Source organism: Oncorhynchus mykiss, chromosome 12, assembly GCF_013265735.2.
Source record: "Oncorhynchus mykiss isolate Arlee chromosome 12, USDA_OmykA_1.1, whole genome shotgun sequence".
NCBI lineage: Eukaryota > Metazoa > Chordata > Actinopteri > Salmoniformes > Salmonidae > Oncorhynchus > Oncorhynchus mykiss.
The window spans coordinates 62,188,670-62,196,842 of NC_048576.1; positions in this window are offsets into that span (position 1 = coordinate 62,188,670).

Consider the following 8,173-nt stretch of genomic DNA (forward strand, 5'->3'; position numbering starts at 1 on the left):
TGATATGATGTTTTAAGTACTTTCAAGTACAGATGCCCTTCATGTAAATAACTTAAATGCAATATGTAGTTAATTCATTTGTATGGAGGTTCATTTAAAGGTGGTCTATCAACTTTAGCACTGATGACTTTTCTTAAAAGTTGAGTCATGAAATCTTAGTCTCATTTTAAACGAAGCCCTCGATGTGAACATACCATAGAACTACCAAAATAGAATACAATTAAATTCATTCAATCAAAACAAGCACTACTTGTAAATATCAAATATGGATCCATGTGATGTGCCAATATGCATGTCCATTATGCAGGTCCCGAAGGTCAATATTACAAAACGTTCAGAAAAACATTCTCTTTGCGTTGATCAGCAATTAAGTTTTGAATTGCGTTAAACCCATGCTAAAGGCAAGAAATGTCCTTCTGTACTGAGGTGACAGCAGTAAATAAGTATTAACTGCTTAGAGTTCATGCTAAATGTGGTGACAATATACAATACTGTACATTGTAATGAATAAAAAAAGGGAATCCAGATCAAATGAATACTCACATACTGTATGTGATGACTTATTTGTTTTTAATTCATTCAGATTAAAAAAGGGTCAAATGATCACACAACATAATTATCAACAGAACACATTGTACATAACATTTTCTACACTGATACTGGAACAACATCTTAAAATGCAATTAATTCAATATATTGTGCTGGTTCAAATCATACACAAATTGATTCACATAGAAAACACCTACTATACATTTAATTTCCTACAATAGGGCTGACATGTCTTCTGAAATGTATTCAGATTCAATGTACTATACAGGTTCAGGGGATCACAAACTCACAGAAAAAAACGGTTCATTATGTAGCTTGTTTTAACAACAAATTATTCACTCTGCAGTGATTCATAAAAAGAGTGTGCAGCATCTCTCAAGTAGTTGAGCAGGTCATCAGATCTTGGTACTTTTTTTGATGGGCAGAGGACTCTCATATGCTCTAGGGTAGTGGCTTGCAAAATCAGGAGGTTGAGGTGTAGCTCCTTGTTGTGGTTTGGAGATCAGCCACGATTTCCATCCCTCAAATAGACTGTGGCTCTGTCTGGCGTACAGATTCCAAGGATCCTCAACTGAAATTGAAACAGAAACATGTTAAGTTCCTGACATCAATAAACAACTTTCACAGTCAAGCATTAAGATATTTTATTGTTAGAACAACATGTTGCATGTTGATGGGATGTTAGTAAACTATTCTCTGTGCAATACCTGTGACTTTTAACCACCTCACTGAGATGATCTGTAGTCCAGCTGGTTGCCTGAGGACAGAATCTGGGAGGTGCCTGAAGTCTTCACATTGCATCCTCATCACCTTGAATGGTTTTGCTGGTTGTGCTTCAAGTATCATCTTTGAAACATCATCAGGTGTATGTGTAACGGATGTGAAACGGCTAGCTTAGTTAGCGGTGCGCGCTAAATAGCGTTTCAATCGGTGACGTCACTTGCTCTGAGACCTTGAAGTAGTGGTTCCCCTTGCTCTGCAAGAGCCGCGGCTTTTGTGGAGCGATAGGTAACGATGCTTCGTGGGTGACTGATGTTGATGTGTGCAGAGGGTCCCTGGTTCGAGCCCGGATATGGGCGAGGGGACGGTTTAAAGTTATACTGTTACATTGGGCGAGGGGACGGTTTAAAGTTATACTGTTAGATTGGGCGAGGGGACGGTTTAAAGTTATACTGTTACATATGAAGGACTGACACCTTGCGCCTCTTCTCGATGGTGGCAAAAGATCGATCACAAGGAAGAAAAGAAGGACTAGAGAACTTCTGCTCAACTTGGGTAAAGTAACCCATAGAGACGAGCATCGACATCAGATTGAGCATCCGCCAGTTGTCATTCTGCCCACAGCATTCTGTCACTGAAGATGATCAACTTGCGCACCTCTGGTTTGCTGAGTGGCGTGAATTTTGTCTTTACCCACTTCAATATGCAGCTTGCCACCTCAATGGACCCTCGGTGTGCAATCCCTGCAGGATACAGTGTAACGTTACATATAACTAGCTAGCTACTGTAGCCATGTCGAATCATCTGGTGGAGAAAAAGTAGCTAGCTATGTTTCTTCTATAATCTAGCAATAACATTTGTAACGATAATGTATAAGTTAGTAGCCAACGAACTTTAGCTAATATGTTTTCTCTATAGTTACATGAGCAACTAGTTGGAGTTCATGGCACTTTGTTTGAGAAAAAGCACACATTACAAATAAAAACAAACAAACAAACCATGTAAAATAGGTGGTGTTGAGATGCGTTCAGATATTCAGAAGGAGGCAGAAGGTTTGGGTGCATAAGTGCTGATATTTATTTACAGTGTTCAAGTATAGTGGTAAATTGTAAAGATATTCACAATATTTACAATGCCAAACTGGATGAATATACCTAGGCTTACCCTGCTGCTACCTTAGCTAGGCAGGTTGGGGTGTACCAGGCTCAAGCAGCCTGCCAAGTCAGTTTTCCAAAACAGAAGTGAATTGCCACCTAAAACAAGGCCATCCTGGAATGTACCATAACTCACCATAACACACAAAACTGGCTAATACACACAAACATAATTATGTAAAAGTACCACATTACACAATATTTAAATATTCAAATATACAAACATTTCATAGTGATCAATCTACAAGACATCTACAGTTGAAGTTGGAAATTGACATACACTTAGGTTGGAGTCATTAAAACTCGTTTTTCAACCACTCCACAAATTTCATCTACTTTGTGCATGACACAAGTAATTTTTCCAACAGTTGTTTACGGACAGATTATTTCACTGTATCACAATTACAGTGGGTCAGAAGTTTACATACACTAAGTTGACTGTGCCTTTAAACAGCTTGGAAAATTCCAGAAAAATGATGTCATGGCTTTAGAAGCTTCTGATTAGAGGTCAACCGATTATGATTTTTCAACACTGATACGATTATTGGAGAACCAAAAAAGGCCGATACCGATTAATTGGCCGATTTTTAAAATGTATTTGTAATAATGACAATTACAACAATACTGAATGAACACTTATTTTAACTTAATATAACACATCAATAAAATCAATTTAGCCTCAAATAAATAATGAAACATGTTCAATTTGGTTTAAATAATGCAAAAATAAAGTGTTGGAGAAGAAAGTAAAAGTCCAATATGTGCCATGTAAGAAAGCTAACGTTTAAGTTCCTTGCTCAGAACATGAGAACATATGAAAGCTGGTGGTTCCTTTTAACATGTGTTAGAATTGCGTAAATTCGAATCTGGTATCAGGATAAATATAACAATGAGTCACCGATTGTATACCATGTATTTTTTATTAGCTAAGTAATAAATGGCAAATGCAACTTTCGTATATACGGGCTCACTGTAATACCACGCAGGGCAGAACAGAGAACTGACAAGATGTATGTAAACAGTGTTCTTATAGAGGCTGGGCGTGGTTTAAACTTAACCAGCCTATCGCAGGCGCTCAGGCGGGTCCCCGCCTCTTGGTGCTTCTTGGAGTCCTCCCTCCGTCCTACTGTTCTGGTATCACCCCCTAGTTATAACAGTTGCCCAGTTCCTGCTATTGTGTTGTTCAGTATTTTTCCATCTCAGTTAAACCTTGTGATGACCACCCCTCCCTATACCTGATTAACCACAACTTTGTAAGATACAGCAAGTCACACCATGTGCTCAATATTGTTACGTACAAACACAAGGACAAAGCATCTGCTGGGCTGTTATCTACAGTTTTGCAACATGCAGGTCACACCATGTTACTCAGTTCTTGTCACACACACAAACAGGCAAGTAGCAAGCAGTTGTTTAATCTCATAATGATGCTCCAGTGCACAAATGCAGATACCTCACACAACCAACATCAGATAATATTTAATCATATATATGGTAATGGCTATAATGTAAAATACAGAATCCCACACATGAGTCTTCAATATTCCTAGGTAAGAAGTTTTAGGTTGTAGTTATTATAGGAATTATAGGACTATTTCCCTCTATACCATTTGTATTTCATTAAGCTTTGACTATCGGATGTTCTTATAGGCACTTTAGTAATGCCAGTGTAACAGTATAGCTTCCGTACCTCTCTTCGCTCCTCCCTAGGCTCGAACCAGGAACACAACGACAACAGCCACCCTCAAAGCAGTGTTACCCATGCAGAGCAAGGGGAACAACCACTCCAAGTCTCAGAGCGAGTGACGTTTGAAACGCTATTAGTGCGCACCATGCTAACTAGCTATCCATTTCACATCGGTTACACCAGCCTCATCTCGGGAGTTGATAGGCTTGAAGTCATAAGCAGTGCAATGCTTGACGCACAACTAAGAGCTGCTGGCAAAACGCACTAAAATGTTGTTTGAATGAATGCTTACGCGCCTGCTGCTGCCTACCACCGCTCAGTCAGATTATATGCAACGCAGGACACGCTAGATAATATCTAGTAATATCATCAACCATGTGTAGTTAACTAGTGATTATGATTGATTGATTTTTACAATATAAGTTTAATGCTAGCTAGCAACTAACCTTGGCTTACTGTATTTGCGTAACAGGCAGTCAGTCTCCTTGTGGAGTGCAACGAGAGGCAGGTGGTTCTAGCGGTGGACTTGTTAACTGTAAGGTTGCAAGATTGGATCCCCCGAGCTGACAAGGTGAAAATCTGTCGTTCTGCTCCTGAACGAGGCAGTTAACCCACCGTTCCTAGGCCGTCATTGAAAATAAGAATGTGTTCTTAACTGACTTGCCTAGTTAAATAAATAAAAAAAAATATATATTTTAAATCGGTGTCCAAAAATACCGATTTCCGATTGTTATGAAAACTTGAAATCATATGCCACCATCTACTTCTGATATGCTAATTGACATCATTTGAGTCAATTGGAGGTCATCATGGGAAAATCAAAAGAAATCAGCCAAGACCTCAGAAAAAGAAATGTAGACCTCCACAAGTCTGGTTCATCCTTGGGAGCAATTTCCAAACGCCTGAAGGTACCACGTTCATCTGTACCACGCAGCTGTCATACCGCTCAGGAAGGAGACGTGTTCTGTCTCCTAGAGATGAATGTACTTTGGTGTGAAAAGTGCTCATTCAATCCCAGAACAACAGCAAAGGACCTTGTGAATATGCTGGAGGAAACGTGTACAAAAGTATATCCACAGTAATATCGACATAACCTGAAAGGCCGCTCAGCAAGGAAGAAGCCACTGCTCCAAAACCACCATAAAAAAATGCCAGACTACGGTTGGCAGTTGCACATGGGGACAAAGATCGTACTTTTTGGAGAAATGTCCTCTGGTCTGAAGAGACAAAATTGAACTGTTTGGCCATAATGACCATCGTTATGTTTGGAGAAAAAAGGGGGATGCTTGCAAGACGAAGAACACCATCCCAACCGTGAAGCACAGGGGTGGAAGCATCATGTTGTGGTGGTGCTTTGCTGCAGGAGTGACTGATGCACTTCACAAAATAGATGGCTTCGTGAGGAAGGAAAATGTTGTGGATATATTAAAGCAACATCTCAAGACATCAGTCAGGAAGTTAAAGCTTGGTCGCAAATGGGACTTCCAAATGGACAATGACCCCAAGCATACTTCCAAAGTTGTGGCAAAATGGCTTAAGGACAACAAAGTCAAGGTATTGGAGTGGCCATCACAAAGCCCTGACCTCAATCTTATAGAACATTTGTGGGCAGAACTGAAAAAGCGTTGGCGAGCAAGGAGGCCTACAAACTGACTCAGTTACACCAGCTCTGTCAGGAGGAATGGTCCAAAATTCACCCAACTTATTGTGGGAAGCTTGTGGAAGGCTACCCGACACGTTTGACCAAAGTTCAACAATTTAAAGGCAATGCTACCAAATACTCATTGAGTGTATGTAAACTTCTCACCCACTGGGTATGTGATGAAAGAAATGAAAGCTGAAATAAATCATTCCCTCTACTGTTATTCTGACATGTCACATTCTTAAAATAAAGTGGTGATCCTAACTGACCTAAGACAGGGAATTTTTACTAGGATTAAATGTCAGGAATGATGAAAAGCTGAGTTTAAATGTATTTGGCTAACATGTATGTAAACTTCAGACTTCAACTGTAATAATGATGGGTGTGGTTTTGATGCGACTGTTTTACTCTCCACAGTGTAAAATAATAACTCTAGTTATTAACAGCAACACTGGGGGCTATTTTACTCCACTGAGTGTTAAACTCACTCTGTAAGAGTGAAATTAACGCCTGAATCAACACTAGAAATATAACACTGAAATATCAACACTGGCCAATTTGCTGTGTACACTTTACATGTCTGGCGACGTCAGCAACATCTTTTTTGTTATGACACAAATTAGTAGGCTATTCTGCTGACACTGACAAACAGATAAAAATGACAACTATCTAATCTAGACCTACGAAAAGGGGAGATACTGTCATGGAAATTTCCTGTATTTACCAAATCATGAGAGCAAACCACACACAAGTCAGAGTTATCACAAAGTCCATCTTTAATTATATGAGCTCCATCACAACCCTGTGACTCTCAGATCAATTCAGTGTCTATCAATGAATTCTCTGAGAGTCCTTACACATTGCAACTGAGATCCTTTATAGCAAAGACACACATAGCCAGACAGCATTGGCCATAAATTATCGTTCAGCTTTGTCTCCTAAACTATGTTATTTTCTCGCTCTCTGAACCATAAAACAAAACCTATCAACAGGCATATATCAAATGCCCCCTCCTTGACAATAGCACAGAGACACAGTGACTGGCACACAGACATTGTGGAGCCAAGAGATAATTGATTTAAAAGATATGTTTAAATATGAAGACAAGCTTGACCCCTCCCCTCTCTGCGGCCCAAATAACTTAGTCCTGACAGAGAACAGATAACTGCAAATGGCCACCACTATAGTACAACAAGATACATTCTGATGAGAAGTAACTCATAAGCATATCATGAAAATAAAACATCTTATCTATGTTACCCAACTAATTCTGATTATTAATTGTACAATATGATGTTCATCTAGCCTGGATGAGGAAATTATTGTCCCCCCCAAAATCTTTCCAGTGGCACTGATCCAATGATGAAAGACAGTGAATATGCACCTATTTACCAGGGATATGGCTAACGCTCTCCAATAAACCAATAAAGCTACTGTTCACTCAATTGGGAGTTGAGAATCTTGACAACTATTTACTTTGTCTTTGTTTTCAGCAACAGGAATTTGCTTTCTAAACTATATTTTTCCGACAATTGCATTTAGAAATATTGCGATAGGCCTATTAAAACGGCTTTTCACTGACAGCTGCAACTCAACAATCACCTATTTGCAGCGCACCACGCACACTGCCCAAGTTGTGCACTAAAAACAATCCACAGCTCATCTTTAAAGAAGCAAATTATCCTCTGTGGCCAAATCACACCCTTTGGTGCAGTATTTTAAAATATGTTATTTATTTATGTATAGACATGAGTAATTATATAGCAAATTTGGGCAAATGTTATTACATTTACTTTAGGGGAAATTTATAATCCCTATCCTATTGGATGTGCTGCGTATGCCGACGTCAATGTGAAAGTAACCAGTGCAATAAAACAGCTGGCCACCAGCCAGAGTTCAAATGTTATATCTAGCTTATGTCGGCAGTTTGACATTGTACATCATTATGTTATTTAATGACATGTGCCACTCATTCTGACAACCCACTCATCCGTAAAACAGCACGCTGTCGTAAACCATAACAATGTACAGTACGACGAACAGCACGTCGTACCACACATAACATTTACCCCCTTTCTAAAACCAGGGTCTGGTACCACATATTCAGCCCCCCCAACAAGTGGCTCTGTCCCTTGGGGAGCCCACAGAGGCTGTGGCTCGGGTGGTAGTAGTGGAGGAGGTCCATCAGGTGGCGTCTCTGGCCTGTATGTCAGTTTTGTGTTCCTTGCGGGGCAGGTACTTTTTTGAGGCGGCTGGCGTGCCAGCGTGATCCATTGCTCAGCATGAAGGTTGCGGCCTCCAGTTGTCGACTGACCTGCAAGGGGTCCTACCAGAATGAGGCCATTTTGTTGCACCGCTGAGGCTGTCGGGCTCGGACCCAGTCTGACACTTGGATGATCGGCTTCTTCACCCTGTGTGCGT